Below are 16,912 nucleotides of genomic sequence, written 5' to 3'. Positions count from 1 at the left end.
GACGTAGTATCCGAAGGTTTTGCTGAAGTTCTGCTGACTTCGCCACGCTTGTCTTTCCGTTCTTCCAGCATGGAGAAACTGACATCTGCATTGGTGGAAGAGGTTTCATTGAGTGTCAACACTTCTCACCTTCTGTCCTCCTTATCAAAGCCTCAGTTAAAACAAGTCACTCACACAAGCAGACTGAACAAAATGGTTTCTTATGCCTGCAATGTATTGAAGAAATTTGCAGGCAAAATAAAAACACTATGCACTATACGAAAAGTACCATGCCGAAAGCAGAGAACTAGCGACCTGGAGGTTGAGACTACATTACAGAGCACCTCCTTAAATAATAGTGTTGAGAGTGACAACATCAAATCTGTCAAAGAAATACTCAGAAAGGAGATGATTCAGATCACAGGAGTGATCTTGGATGTTCTGCCAGAAGCAGAGTATAGCCTGCTACAGTCTCTGTCCAGTCTGGAGATTCAAACTGCTGCAGAGGCCATTGTTCTGTCTACAGTGGAAATGGTAAAGACTGAGTCTGAAGGTCCAAGACCCAAAAGGCTCATCTCAGTCCACAGAGTGAAGAGGAGGCTAAAGACCTTTATCGTGGAGACTTTTGCCAAAGCATATATCCATAGGATTATTGCACAAACCAATGCAAAGTTTCAGCTGACAAGCACAGCCAAAACCAAAGAGGATCTGCAGTTACTCAATGCTTCTATTGAAATTCTGTTAAATGGTGATGCAAACCTTCCATCTGCTTATAATTTAACACTCAGACAACAGTTGAGTGATCTCCTCTACACTTATATCATACCTCCGACTTACAGCACGCCTGTTCCCAAGTCAGAGGATCCCATGCTTATAGACATATGGGACAGAGTGATTAATTTCCAGTCAATTATGGACTGGTGGGTACAAAGCCATGCTGATGAACACATCAACAGAGCGACACAGGCTTTAATGGACTCTCAGTCATTTTGCATTGATCCAGCTGATTCCGAGCTGAGTCCATCCATTCCTGACCAGAGTCCAGCTGCTCCTGAACAGAGTCCAGCTGATCCTGACCAGAGTCCAGCTGATCCTGAACAGAGTCCATCTGATCCTGACCAGAGTCCAGCTGATCCTGAACAGAGTCCAGCTGATCCTGACCAGAGTCCAGCTGATCCTGAACAGAGTCCAGCTGATCCTGACCAGAGTCCAGCTGATCCTGAACAGAGTCCAGCTGATCCCGACCATATTCCAGCTGATCACAACCAGAATCCAGCAGATCCCGACCAGAGTCCAGCTGACCCTAAACAGCATGCTGCAGCACTGGCACAAAACAAAAATGATTTTATCAGGATTCTTGTGATAAACCTCATAATGAGAACATTGAATCAAGCAAAAATGATCTGGATCTTCTTTAAAAACCCGCAGTCAACCATCAAATGGCTCACAGAAAAGATATCGGATCACTTTGTGGACACCAATGTCAACATCACTGCAGAAAGAGTTGCAAACCTCCACATACCCATTTTTGAGGACCTGAGAATGAAGTTTGGCTCAGCAGCAGGAGTGCTGGCTGCCATGGAAGCAGGCGACCCAGAAGTTGAGAAATGCATTGCCTCCTTGTTGAAAGGTCACCTGACAAAGCAGCGCAGTATCTTCGCCAGATTCTTCACTTAATTTTTTTTAATTTCTGAGGGTTTTCTCCGGGTGCTTCAATGACCCACCCCTCTCCCATATCAATGGTGAGTGCAAAACCATGCTGATGACCTGTGACAGCCCCTGCCTTAGTTAACCTATTCTTTTGTGTGATGCAGCAGGTAACTGGTGGGCATAGACTCCTAGTTTGAAGCACCTGGGCCCAGTGTTATTCCTTTAAAAGACTGTCTTCCTGGCTGAGACTCTAGCTCTCTCTCACTCACTCACCTGACCTTCATGTCATCCTGCATCCTGTTTCTCTTACATCAGGCACATGCACAGATAGACCCCTAGTGGTGCTCAAGCACCTGCCCTTTTGCCCTGGATGTGAAAAGTGCCCTTTTTGCTGGAGCCCAACTTTTTTCTTCATTCATTTTTTTTCAATTTAAATAAAAATTACCCTCACACCCAGTGGTGTAGAGGTCCCTGGAGAAGTGGGTATACTCTCAATGTTTGCCCTTTTTTAACGCACCCCAAAATGCCCTGTTTTAGATATAGTGACATGTAAGACTACTCGCTTAGTTTACCCAAAAATCCATCAGTAGTATTTGCTCATTGTCACATAATTTCTGCTGCTTGATCTCAGGGAGGAAGGATTATGAAATTACTAAACCAATACTGGCCCACAGACTAGTGAGAGACAACTAGACAGTAGTTGGGCCAGAGTGTGCCACTATTATAAAATTAACATGACTTGATCAGGAGCAGTTTGTAGGTATTACTGGTCACACAGGCAGCCTGCATGAATGTAAAATATAGATGAGGCAAACATGGTGTTTCAGTTATTTTTTGAACATTTATTTAAATAAAATACTTGTTCATATTACACCTTAGATTAAAAAAAATGCAAATCATTCTCTTTCACACATCAAAACCAATCAGATAAACTCAAAAGTGCACTGTCATAAAATTGAAACACTATTTTAGCATAACTCATTAGATATATATATAAATATCATATGATGATTGAACATCATCATTCAAATTATTCAACAAAACAATATTTAACAAAATAACAATATTTAGTTAACAATGAAAAAAATGCATTTACAACACATTAACAGTGATATACTCTGTCACTGTTATCTGTGATTGTGTTGTGTTCAGCTGTTAAGTGTCGTTGTTGCCGAAGCACTGTGTTTTCCCATATCATTGAAGGTGTCACAGGTGGGCACATGTCAAGCTGTTTGCTGACATTTGTCATGTTTATTGAAGAGATAAGGAGAGAGAGATACAGACAGTTGCAGCAGACAGACAGACAGACAGAGAATTTAAAGGCAGTTTTACAAATTAGACAAGTTCACTAGTTTTATTTAATTTAAAATCTTAATTAGTTTGATGTGAAAGCCTGAAGAAAAAAAAGCTTCACCACACACATTTTGCAGTAGAATGTCAAGTCGCTCTCACAATAAAGTGTTGAAAATAGAAACAAACATACAATATTTTATAATTACAGCATCCTGGCGAGTTTTGGCCAGTTCTGTGTAGGAAAAGTCACCTTTAGTCAAGGAGATATTTTCATGCAAGCATTTATTAGTTGATAAGTTTTAAGTTAGAATACTTTTATGGGATTCTTTTTTGGGATATATAATAACATTTGGGAAGAGGGAAAATAACCCACTAGCTGGAAGGAAGCAATCATCATACCTATGATAAAACCAGAAAAGGACCCGACCAATCCAACAAGCTACAGATCAATTGTACTTACATCACATGTTGGAAAAAATAATGGTAAGGATGCTCACTGAGAGAATGACATACCATATAGAGAGTAGAGGTTTGTTATCTCCTTATCAGAGTGGTTTTAGGAAAGGGAGGGGAACAATGGATCCAATCATCTGTTTAGAGACACAAATAAGGAAAGAGGGCTTGATGATTAAACTTGACAAAATGGGAATATCAGGAAGTTGGATAAAAACCTTTTTGTTGGATAGATATAACCGGGTTAAAATAGGAACAACAATATCAACCAGGTATAAGGTAGACAACGGAAAAGCTCAGGGCAGTGTTATCAGCCCAAAGCGTAAGTTCTGATATAGGAAGATCATTATTTGCTGATGATGGGGCCTTATGGAAAAGGGGTAAAAACTTAAAATGTATCCATGAGAAGAAACAAAATGCAATCAGGATGGTAGAGAAATCGTCATATTCATGGGGATTTAGGTTTTCAGTAGAAAAAACTAAAGTAATGATCTTTTTGAGGAAAAAGGTAAGAGAGACTAGTTTAAAAATGTATGGGGAACAATTAGATCAGATAAGCACATTCTGATATGTTTTATTTGACACAAAGCTGACCTGGAATGTAGATATAAACAAGATGGGAAAAAAATGCATAATAGTTCTTGATGTAATGAGATGTCTCAGAGGATCTAAATGTGGAGCCAGTAGAAGATCAATGAAGAATATATATATAGCTAGCTGAACCTTAGATACAAACAGCTTATGCTAAACTACTGGACAAACTTACAAGGTCACAGAGAAGAAGAACATCCAACTGTGAGCGCCCTGAGACCATAGTGGGAAAGTGAAAAGGATAAGACAGAATGTTATGTATGGACAGTAAATAAAATGGCAAAAAATATGATGTTACATGATAAAATATACAGTGCAGCAGTGCCTTATCCTATGACACTGACATGGATATTTCCCCTGTATCATTAGATTTGTATATCCAAGAAAAGATGAAGACAGACAAAGGAAAGGGAAATTTGGCAGACATAGTAGAGGGAAGACTAAAGACAGCACACAATGCTCTGGTCCCAATATACACAGATGGGTCAAAGGAACCAAAAAATGTTCTTTCTAAATGTATGCTACCTTATGAGGTGTAGATATTCAATGAGAGGCTAATTCAAACATTGTTCGTCAACAATTGAATGAAAACTTACAATTGAATGTTATTTCTACATCTCCAGTTCCTAGAACTGACCTGAAATTCACCTAGTGATTTTCCAGGATTTAGGCCGAACAAAAATCGCCTCCCTGAGGGCTAGCGTCCAAATCCGCGGCTTTTGTCTTTAACTCTTAATCTCTCTTTACCTTTATTCCTATATGCTTTACTTTATTTTGTTATCTTTATCCTTTCTCTTTACTTTTATTTTCTCTTTTACCTTATCCCTTTTTACATATTGCCAATTACCCATGGATCCAGGGCTGTTACTTTTTCTCTTTTAAACCAAATCTGACTATTCCTTAAAGCCTATTTTCACGCAGTGACTAATTTACACATGTCTTACCGTTAAGAAGATGAGGGCCCTTTCTTCATTAATCTCGCATGATGTTATTTAGCTCACTTTATCGTTACTAATTAGACTATTCTACACCTTTACTTAAACTCTTTATTTTCTTCACCACTTTTTATTTTATTTTACTCTCTTTATATTTTCTCTATTGTACTCCCCCTGTTGCGTTGTGCACTACGCAACAAAGTCAAATTTAGAACGGAGTTCCACTGAATATCAGCACAATCACGCTCACACAAAAGATTCCTTTATGGTGTGACCAAACAGCAGCACACAACAGCAGCAATGAACGTACCAGCTGTTAGCAGAGGTACTGCTCAACGGTCCTGGCATCAGTGCTGCTAACTGTAACTCGCGCAGTGCAGAAAAACTTTATTGACACTTACACTCACTCAGCACATCTCATTGGCTCTTAGTTCAGTGTTTGTGACAAAACAAACATATCATTACAAAATTGAGGGCATATTTCTCATATGCTAACACCAGCGCTCAATAATGTGAGAAATTCTCACCGTTTCTGCCGGCTTGGTGCAGGAGAAGGTGCGCTGAAGTTATCGGCGACGTCGCAGGTCACAACACGTCCTAAGTTTGTGACGCCAAATCTTGTTGTATATTGGGGTAGCGATGATGTGAAGATGATGAAGGAATCTCCGCTGACCCCATCTTGATTGTATAAAAGGTTTATTACAAAAAGTTAAGCATCAATACAAGCACTGCAGTCTGCTTGGAGAGAAATCGGGGGCCAATGTGAATCTCTTCTCCCTAACAGCTTCAACTCCCTGTTTATATAGGTGAGTTGTTTCGTAAACCTAAAGAAAATACATCTGGCTTTTCTCCAGCCTGTCTGGTAACAGGAAGGGAAAGACACCTGTAATGTATTGTTGTGAGTTCGCGTTGTGTATCTCTGTGTATGTGCGTGCGCAACAGTAAACACAAGTCCTGTGCAATACCGGCCTTGTTATTGTGTCTCCACTCAATATACTCAAAGAGAGTATATTACATGGTGTCAGAAGTCTGTCAAGAACAGTACACGCAGCCATGAATGCACAGTTTGATCACCCCAGGATTGACTGGGATGCCGCCGATCTCTTTAAGGAATTCAAGAGTTTCATCTTTGATGGTTCTCTCTCGGAGCTAGAAGCTGAACGGAATGCCAGCTGGCTGGGAACGTGGAGGCAGAGCAAGGCAGAGAAATCTACAAGACGCTGACATGGGTGGACGGTGAAAAAGAAGATCCGGCTAAAGTCTTGGGTAAGTTTGCCAACTATATAAGACCAAGAAAGAATAAAAGGATAGCCAGACATCGTTTCAAGCAGAGAAAACAAGGTGCGACTGAGAGTTTTGACCATTTTCTGAAGGATCTAAGGCTACTATTAATGGACTGTGAGTATGCTGACTCAGACGAGATGTTGATTGATGCTATAATAGCAGGAACTAGAGAAAAACAAGTCCAAGAAAGGCTGTTGGATAAAGGTGAAGATCTGACATTAGCTAAAGCCATTGAAATTCCCCAGCAATTCGAAATGTCACAAAAGCAGATGAGAATTGTTAGAGAGGAAGACAAGTGTCAACAGTGGCCACAAGAACAAAGCACACAGCTTATGCTTACAAAAAGTCACATAGCAATGTACAGACAAAGCCCATTCAGAGACAGACAGGAAACAAATTCAAAAACTGCTGAAATGTGGGAAACTCTCACAACATACATGGAACCAAGGAAAATGCCCAGCTTAAGGCTCTGTATGTTCATACTGTCACAAACCAAACCACTGGGCAGCAGTGTGCCGAAACCGTAGCAAGAGTTCAGTGAGTGCCGAGTCAGAGCACACCATTTATGGAAAAAAGCTGGACATAAACCTGACATTAGAGGATGTTACAGTAGCAATTGTGGCAGATGACAAGTGGATAGTAGACATCAGTGTTCTATCCCAGGAAGTGCAGTTTAGAATAGACACAGGTGCAAAGTGTAATACAGTGACTCTGGACTGTTATCAGTTATTGATGCACACAGGCCAACTGAAGCGCTCTAACAAGGTGCTGCACTCCTATTCAAATCACAAAGTGAAGAGGTAATCAGTTTATTATCATTCTGTTATGTGGAGAAGTGAAATGAAAAGCATTTCACTGTCGCATTTGTTAATACTAGTAAAGCAGTTGTTATAGCTTACACGTAAAGCAGACAGTAACAGTTTTCTTTGCTGAGGAAGGGAGATGGAAGGGAGATGTAATGGACTGTTGTGAGTTCGCGTTTGCCTTTGGGCTTCTGTAGCTGCCTATCTGTGTGTGCCCCACTGTGCCCTGTTTCTCTGTGTATGTGCGTGCGCAACAGGAAAACACAAATCCCACAAGGTTTGCCCTGGCGAGCTGCTTTTAAATTTGATGTCAACCCTTTCTGGGGTTTTGGTCAACCAGTCAAAAAGCAGGGTCCGCATATCGGAGGATCTTGTGAAGGAGAGTATCGGTGACGTAGTATCCGAAGGTTTTGCTGAAGTTCTGCTGACTTCGCCATGCTCGTCTTTCCGTTCTTCAAGCATGGAGAAACTGACATCTGCATTGGTGGAAGAGGTTTCATTGAGTGTCAACACTTCTTACCTTCTGTCCTCCTTATCAAAGCCTCAGTTAAAACGAGTCACTCACACAAGCAGACTGAACAAAATGGTTTCTTATGCCTGCAAGGTATTGAAGAAATTTGCAGGCAAAATAAAAACACTATGCACTATACGAAAAGTACCATGCCGAAAGCAGAGAACTAGCGACCTGGAGGTTGAGACTACATTACAGAGCACCTCCTTAAATAATAGTGTTGAGAGTGACAACATCAAATCTGTCAAGGAAATACTCAGAAAGGAGATGATTCAGATCACAGGAGTGATCTTGGATGTTCTGCCAGACGAAGAGTATAGCCTGCTACAGTCTCTGTCCAGTCTGGAGATTCAAACTGCTGCAGAGGCCATTGTTCTGTCTACAGTGGAAATGGTAAAGACTGAGTCTGAAGGTCCAAGACCCAAAAGGCTCATCTCAGTCCACAGAGTGAAGAGGAGGCTAAAGACCTTTATCGTGGAGACTTTTGCCAAAGCATATATCCATAGGATTATTGCACAAACCAATGCAAAGTTTCAGCTGACAAGCACAGCCAAAACCAAAGAGGATCTGCAGTTACTCAATGCTTCTATTGAAATTCTGTTAAATGGTGATGCAAACCTTCCATCTGCTTATAATTTAATACTCAGACAACAGTTGAGTGATCTCCTCTACACTTATATCATACCTCCGACTTTCAGCACGCCTGTTCCCAAGTCAGAGGATCCCATGCTTATAGACATATGGGACAGAGTGATTAATTTCCAGTCAATTATGGACTGGTGGGTACAAAGCCATGCTGATGAACACATCAACAGAGCGACACAGGCTTTAATGGACTCTCAGTCATTTTGCATTGATCCAGCTGATTCCGAGCTGAGTCCATCCATTCCTGACTAGAGTCCAGCTGCTCCTGACCAGAATCCAGCAGATCCCGACCATAGTCCAGCTCACCCTAAACAGCATGCAGCAGCACTGGCACAAAACAAAAATGATTTTATCAGGATTCTTGTGATAAAGCTCATAATGAGAACACTGAATCAGGCAAAAATGATCTGGATCTACTTTAAAAACCCACAGTCAACCAACAAATGGCTCACAGAAAAGATATTGGATCACTTTGTGGACACCAATGTCAACATCACTGCAGAAAAAGTTGCAAACCTCCACATACCCATTTTTAAGGACCTGAGAAAGAAGTTCGGCTCTGCAGCAGGAGTGCTGGCTGCCATGGAAGCAGGGGACCCAGAAGTTGAGAAATGCATTGCCTCCTTGTTGAAAGGTCACCTGACAAAGCAGCGCAGTATCATCGCCAGATTCTTCATAATTAGGAACAAACAAGGAGAATTATCTACAGATCCCACAGAAATTAATAACAACTTTGTCTCATATTATAAAACCCTCTATAACTCTGACTGCCCAGTAGACATGGTAAACTTAAACAGTTTCCTAGATGGATTGGTCATTCCCTGTATTTCTGAGGGTACAAAAACGGAATTGGAGAGGGAATTAAATTTGACTGACATCTCTAACGCCATTACAAACATGAGAGGAGGTAAGGCTTCGGATCCAGACGGGCGTCCGACAGATATTTATAAATTATTTAAAGCGAAATGAATAGCCCCATTATTAGATGTTTATTTGGAATGCTTTAAAACAGGTTGCCTCCCCGCTTCATTACGTAGTGCGCTGATCACTCTTATTCTAAAACCAGGCAAAGCGCCAACCGAACGCGGTTCCTATAGGCCCATATCACTTTTAAATTCCGATGCAAAGATTATAGCTAAGGTTCTGGCTAAGAGACTAGAGGGGGTTCTACCAGCCATTATACATGGAGACGAGAATGGTTTTTGTACAAAATCATGAGGGGTTCCACAATGTAAAGAGAGTTCTTAATATAATCCACGAGTGTGAAGAGTCCCCTCATACCGCAATACTATCACTCGACGCGGAAAAGGCGTTCGACCGAGTCGAATGACCCTATCTACTCGAGGTGCTTAAATGTTTTGGGTTTGATTACTTTCGTAGATGGGTCGAAATTTTATTTGTTGATTCTTCTGCAATGGTATCTACTACCAACCTCCTCTCTCAGCCTTTTGAGTTATTTCGAGGCACAAGACAAGGGCCACCAATTTCACCTCTATTTTTTGTAATAGCCATGGAACCATTAGCAATAGCGATTAGAACACACCCCTCAATTCATGGTATTCAGACCGGGGACATGGTACATAATACAGCAATGTACGCTGATGATACGATTGTGTTTTTATCACATCTTGCAGAATCGATACCATCTCTCTTAGAGTTGTTCAAGCAATTTGGTAGTATCCCTGGGTTCAAAGTGAACAAAGAAAAGTCATCTATTATGATTGTAAATTTGTGAACGCCATTAATTATTTGGGCATCAGAATAACTCCAAAGGTAAGTAAACTTAGTTCAGCTAATTATGAGCCCATGGTAGTACATGTTTCAGAAGAGATCACTAGATGGACAACACTGCCTCTCTCTATACTGGGAAGAATAAAAATAATAAAGATGACTATAATACCTACATTTTTATATATTTTTCAGTCAATTCCACTGGCCCCTCCTCCTTCTTTTTTTCCTAAGACCAGAAAGCTTCTTTCTAATTTCATCTGGAACAATAGGAAGCCAAGACTCAGACTCTCCCTGTTATATTTACCTTAAGTTAGGGGAGGGCTACAGTTGCCAAATCTAGAATGGTATTATTGGGCTGCTCAGTTGAGGACCACAATGTTTTGGTTTTCGAATATTTTCATGCCCTGGTTAGAAATTGAAAAACTGTCCTCAAAAGGTTTGCCATTGAATAGCTTTCGATACTCAGCATCTTTTAAAACATTAAAGAAAAGTACTATTAATCCTTTTGTAAAAAACACTATTGTTGTTTGGCATGTATATAAATAATAATATAATTAAATACATACTTTAATAATTACTTAAATGTTTCATTAAATAATTAAAATACCAATTATTTCACTATTTACATTAACATTTCATGATTTACATTTACATTTCATGGTCCTGTGTGCAGTGCTTCATGAATTGTCAAACTGTCAAACTCGCCCATCAAAGTTGGTTGGGGGATCCTAACGCCTGATTGGTTACCCTGCGCATCAAGTCAAGACAAATCAATTCCAGATAATGGATTGATGCAGAGCTAGTGGACACATTCCAATACACTGGGTGGCGCTGGTTATCTCTATGTTGGTTTAGATAAAAAACTTTACCGCCAACTTGGTCCTGCTAACCCCAAATGTTGAGACCGCCACTTAATTTGATAGAAGAAGCTCTGAGCAGAACTTCTCCAGCTTCCATGGTCATAAAATGGAAGTGTTTCCGAAGCTCAAAGAAGGGGGAGGCTTCAAATTTAAAAAAATTGTTGGATCTACACGCAGTCCATGTCTGGCATTGATCCAGTGTCCCAGCACTGGATACACCATTGCCTATCTGAAGGATCCATCGACGATGATTGGACAGGCTACAATTTACATAAGGCCACTTCAACAGGATCTACCCTTAGCTTGTGTAGGCCTATATACATTTACAAATACCTATAGTTTAACACTTGTGCTCCCTTCAAAATAAATAGAACTGGTAATACCCTTAGGTGCAAAAAAAGTTTTTTTCTAAAAAGTGTTATAAAAATATCATGTGGGAATATTTTTTTTCACTTCCACTGCATTCAATCTTTTGACCAACTTCAGTCCTTATCATAACAATCAAATGTAATGGTGACTTTTAATCATTAATTAAAAGCCATTTTTTTGTTGATTGGAGAGCTCACGTCCTCCCTCTGGTCCAGTCATCCCCTGCATCACTTGTAAGAAGGAAGTTCCCTTTTCAGAGATGAGGCTGCACAGAGTGAGCTGCAATGGGTATGTACTTCCTAAAGCAATGCAAGGGTAGCATATTCATTTTTCTTTGGGAAAATGTCTCTCTTAGAGTGTTGTGCACACAAGTAAGGGAGTATGACCATAATTTTAATTTTGTTAACTTCAAGGACACCAGTGAAGGAATCAGAAAGAGAAGAGGGAGGTCAAAGTGAACAAAATGATACTGAGACAGCTGTAGTCAGTGACAGTCCAGTGAGGCCTGGAACATCAGCTGAGGGTGCAGTAGTACCAGCAGTGATGGTCAATGAGCATATATATATAGATAGCTGAACCTTAGATACAAACAGCTTATGCTAAACTACTGGACAAACTTACAAGGTCACAGAGAAGAAGAACATCCAACTGTGAGCGCCCTGAGACCATAGTGGGAAAGTGAAAAGGATAAGACAGAATGTTATGTATGGACAGTAAATAAAATGGCAAAAAATATGATGTTACATGATAAAATATACAGTGCAGCAGTGCCTTATCCTATGACACTGACATGGATATTTCCCCTGTATCATTAGATTTGTATATCCAAGAAAAGATGAAGACAGACAAAGGAAAGGGAAATTTGGCAGACATAGTAGAGGGAAGACTAAAGACAGCACACAATGCTCTGGTCCCAATATACAAAGATGGGTCAAAGGAACCAAAACATGGGAAAACCGGATTTGCTTTTGTTATCCCAGACCTAATCATAAATATAAAGCAAAGAACATTGGATCACCTGACAGTTTATACAGTAGAGATGTTGGCAATAACTATGGCAATACAGTGGACAGAGCAAAACAAGTTTTAAAAGGTTATAGTATGTTCAGATTCACTATCAGCATTGGTATCACTACAATCAATGTCATCCTCAGTGCAGATATTCTTTATGAAATATATGAATTGCTGTATAGACTACATCACTCACAAACTGAAGTCTGATTTATGTGGATCCCAGCTCACAGGGGCATTAAGGCAAAAATGAAATGGCAGACTCACTCGCTGAGCAAGCATTAAACAGGAAATAAATATGGAGGTAACATTCAGTAAGGCCGAAGCCAAAAAAATAATTGGAAGGAGCATCATGAATGACTGGCAAAAACAATGGGATGAGGGAGAAAAAGGACACCATATGTATCAAATAAAGCAAAAAGTGGGAGGAATGAAAGCAATAGAGAAAAACATTAGAGAACAGACATTTATATCGAGGCTAAGAATAAGACACACAGGACTAAACAACACATTGCATTTAATAGGGAAGCAGGACAGTGTGAATGTGGTTTAGGCGAGGAAACGGTGGACCATGTCATCTGTCAATGCCAGATACATAACAAAGAGAGAAGAAAATTAAAGAGAGAGCTCAGGAAATGTGGGGTGGAACAGTTAAGCCCTGAATAATTCGTTTGGTATTGGAGAAGGAAAATATAAAGTATTGTGTAGCAAACCCATTTGGTTTTTGCTTTGCTGTTTCTCGTTTTGTCCACCAGAGGGCAGCTGGCATAGTTTACAGGTTAATTGTGAAAAACATATATTTGATTTAGATGCATTTGACATGATTTATTTATGTATACATTTAAGAAAATGGAATTTCATCTGCTTTTGTATGTATATTTGTGCCCGTTTTGGATTTGGAGTGATTTAAATAGGTCTAGTGATATTTTATTTTGAAATGCACTATTTTTCTATTTCCTTCCTGTGTTGTGTTGCGAGGGAATGAATGAGCGGTAAAAGCGGTAAAAGTTACGGTAAACAAGGAAAATAAAGAAATAAAACCGTAACGGCAACAAAGAGCATGTTTTAGCAACCCCCCGAGGAGGCACAAGGTTGGTGTGTGTTGTGTGCTTATGGTGATATTGCATTAATTGCTGATTTGTGTTGGAAAACTATGTTAACTTTTGTCCACCTGTTTATTGCGATGTAAAATGGAAACAGAAATGTGATTGTTTTGTTTTCTTTATTTGTTAGTTCTCACGTTGGTTTACGGAGCTGATTTTACTGGAACAGCAATAAATATTAAAATCATCAGTCAAGTCTCACCATCTTTCGGAGGGTATGCTACATATTGTTTGAGTTTTTAAAAGAAACTGGTTTAATAAAGAGGATTTTATGTTATGTTTTTTACTTATTTTTTATTTAATGTATTTCCGCAGACCAGACACTCTGGCCCACACTCCAGCATAGTAGGTGGCGGTAATGCACCTTTAACATTAGGTGCCACTTGCCAGTAAAGAAGAAGAAGAAGAAGAAGAAAAAGAAGAAAGAGATTTATCCGTAGTTTATGAATGTTTATCAGTGTGTTACTGTTCTGAGCTCCATGAAAAATGTTAACGTTTGTCTATGTTTTGTGTCATTGAAAATACACTTCTGCCAGGCTGCATTAGGGCACCTGCTTTTGTCTGTGTTGACATGCTGTTCGGAGGCAGCCTCAGTTCAAAGCTTTGTGAAGTTATTGAGGTCACTTGTCAGTGGTGATGGAATTTTATGAAGTAGACAACATGTGTGTTGGACCAGAGTATCAGGTCAGGTCTTATTATGGTATAGTGACAATATGTGATGGGACTGTTAACCACTCCTGGTCAGTGGAGGAGGCACTCTCTGTCCGTTTCCCCTCACAGACAAATGTCCTTTGAACTGCACTCTGTGTTTTGGAGGGCAAGGCATTGGTAGATGTTTGTTTCAATTGTTGCTGCAAGGCATTTGAGAACCTGGTTTTGTCTCCAAGTATATGGTGGGAGAAACTTATTTTACAACCAGTGAGGGGGTGCCTGAGAGAAGCTGAGTTGAGCATAGTGGGCAGGATAGTTTTTTGTTCAGCCACTGCTGTAGGTTTTTTGGCGAGGGAACGATGTCATAGGTTGCCCTAGGCAGGAAGATTATCCTGCTTGCTTCCATTCCCAAAAGGTCCTTCCTGCTGATGTTTCTTTTCTCTATGCTCTCCTATTTCATCTACTGCCCTTGTCTTGCTTGAGTGACGGCCTTTACACTTCCTGCTGCCTCTTCCTGAAGCCGGATTTCCAGAACTACCAATTTTTGCTTCTCTGCAGGAGTTGCCTTGTTCCACAGGGGTCTTCTCTGACCAAGGAACCTAGGACAGGAAATAAAAAAATCAGAGCCACAAATTCCACAAAATGATCCAAAATGCATGTCACTGGGAATATCAAATGGTCTTTTCACTTATAGAAGGAAGAAGCCGATGCAAGAAATTGCATTCTTTTTAACCAGATTGCGAAAAAAAGCCATCTTAGACATTGGCATAAGGTTATACTTGTTATGTCTCACTAGATTACTTGAGATGCATGCTTCATTCTAAAGATGATATCCTAGGTAAAACATGGGAGCCTTTCATGTTTTATATTGGCCAATATAGATCTTATTTTCTCACTGGAGGGTTTATATTGTATAGAATTTCCTTAAGATTATTTGCTGCAAATTTAGGATTGTTTTATATTTTGTAATGACTGGGTCTTATCTCCTGTAGTTGTCTGTGTTTATGAACCGAGTCAGTTCTATGTTCTACTTTGTTTTGCCTGTTTTCATATTTTCTATATCGTTTTTATTATTTTTTACTTTACTTCTTTCTCTGAAAGAGTTGTATTGTCCTTTTTTGAAAACTGAAAATTATTTAACACGTTTGAAAAAAAAGGAAAAGAACGCCAAGATGATGAACAGGAAGCCAGTGGAGGGAGCAAAACACAGGTGTTATATGGTTCCTGTTTTTCTGTCCTGTCAGGAGTCGAGCAGCAGCATTTTGGACAAGCTGCAGGCATTGAATAGATGACTGATCTAAGCCCACATACAGAGAATTACATTAATCAAGTTGAGAAGTTATGAAGGCATGGATAACCCTCTCTAGATCTTTAGGTGGGAGATAGGCCTTTACCCTAGCTATAAGTCTCAACCGAAAGAAGCCACACCTAACAATGGAGGAAATCTTCCTGTTGAATTTAGGCATATATGAGATTCTAGTTAAAAACTGGCACGGCACTCAGTAGAGTGCATACTTCCTCCAAGGCCTAATAGACCACCTATGAAACTCCATTTAAATTGACCAGATCCAGATTTTAGTTTGGATCTGCACCAAATTGCACACACTCATAAATTTCAACTCCAGTGGTTATTTTAAATGCAACTTCAAGTATTTTAATTTTGAACAAGAAAGTAAACCAATACGACAAATACTTACAATTTCCTTTATGTTCTTTTTTTCCCCACTTGATTTAGTGCTTAGCAACTGTTGCCTAGTTACAGTGACTGGGGGCAGGGCTCAAAACAGCAAATGCCTTTGAACCATTCCTTTTGAATAAAGAGAGATGCTTGCTTTGTGCTTTGATGTGCTTCTTCATTAAACAGGATTGCTCTCTATATGTCTATTAAATTTCTGTTTGTCTTTGATGTAGCATCGCAATGCTAATTTATAACAGTCCCCGCATTGTCAGTGCTTGAGGCATTCGACAATACCAAGGAGTACATTCAGATACGAGAGAGCACAGCACTGACTGAAGATAACCATGGATATCAACTTGTCACCACAAAATATGGAAGATAAACCACAGATCACAATCGACATGGTTCGGCCATTCATTCAAACCTTCTTAGAGGGGTTATCAGCAATCCAGTGGGAACTGATGGAATCTGGGAAACCTGATGAAGCCACAAGTTTTGCCCTGGCAGAGCTGCTTTTAAATTTGGTGTCAACCTTTTCTGGGTTTTTGGTCAACCAGTTAAAAAGCAGAGTCCGCATGTCGGAGGATCTTGTGAAGGAGAGTATTGGTGACGTAGTATCCGAAGGTTTTGCTGAAGTTCTGCTGACTTCGCCATGCTCGTCTTTCCGTTCTTCCAGCATGGAGAAACTGACATCTGCATTGGTGGAAGAGGTTTCATTGAGTGTCAACACTTCTCACCTTCTGTCCTCCTCATCAAAGCCTCAGTTAAAACGAGGCACTCACACAAGCAGACTGAACAAAATGGTTTCTTACGCCTGCAAGGTATTGAAGAAATTTGCGGGCAAAATGAAAACACTATGCTTCAAACGAAAAGTACCATGCCGAACTAGCGACCTGGAGGTTGAGACTACATTACAGAGCACCTCCTTAAATGAAAGTGTTGAGAGTGACAACATCAAATCTGTCAAGGAAATACTCAGAAAGGAGATGATTCAGATCACAGGAGTGATCTTGAATGTTCTGCCAGACGCAGAGTATAGCCTGCTACAGTCTCTGTCCAGTCTGGAGATTCAAATTGCTGCAGAGGCCATTGTTCTGTCTACAGTGGAAATGGTAAAGACTGAGTCTGAAGGTGCAAGACCCAAAAGGCTCATCTCAGTCAACAGAGTGAAGAGGAGGCTAAAGACCTTTATTGTGGAGACTTTTGCCAAAGCATATATCCATAGGATTATTGCACAAACCAATGCAAAGTTTAATCTGACAAGCACAGCCAAAACCAAAGAGGATCTGCAGTTACTCAATGCTTCTATTGAAATTCTGTTCACTGGTGATGACCTTTCACCTGCTTATAATTTAACACTCAGAC

The sequence above is a fragment of the Paralichthys olivaceus genome, chromosome 11 (assembly GCF_024713975.1).
Source record: "Paralichthys olivaceus isolate ysfri-2021 chromosome 11, ASM2471397v2, whole genome shotgun sequence".
NCBI lineage: Eukaryota > Metazoa > Chordata > Actinopteri > Pleuronectiformes > Paralichthyidae > Paralichthys > Paralichthys olivaceus.
This window is presented reverse-complemented; position numbering follows the sequence as displayed.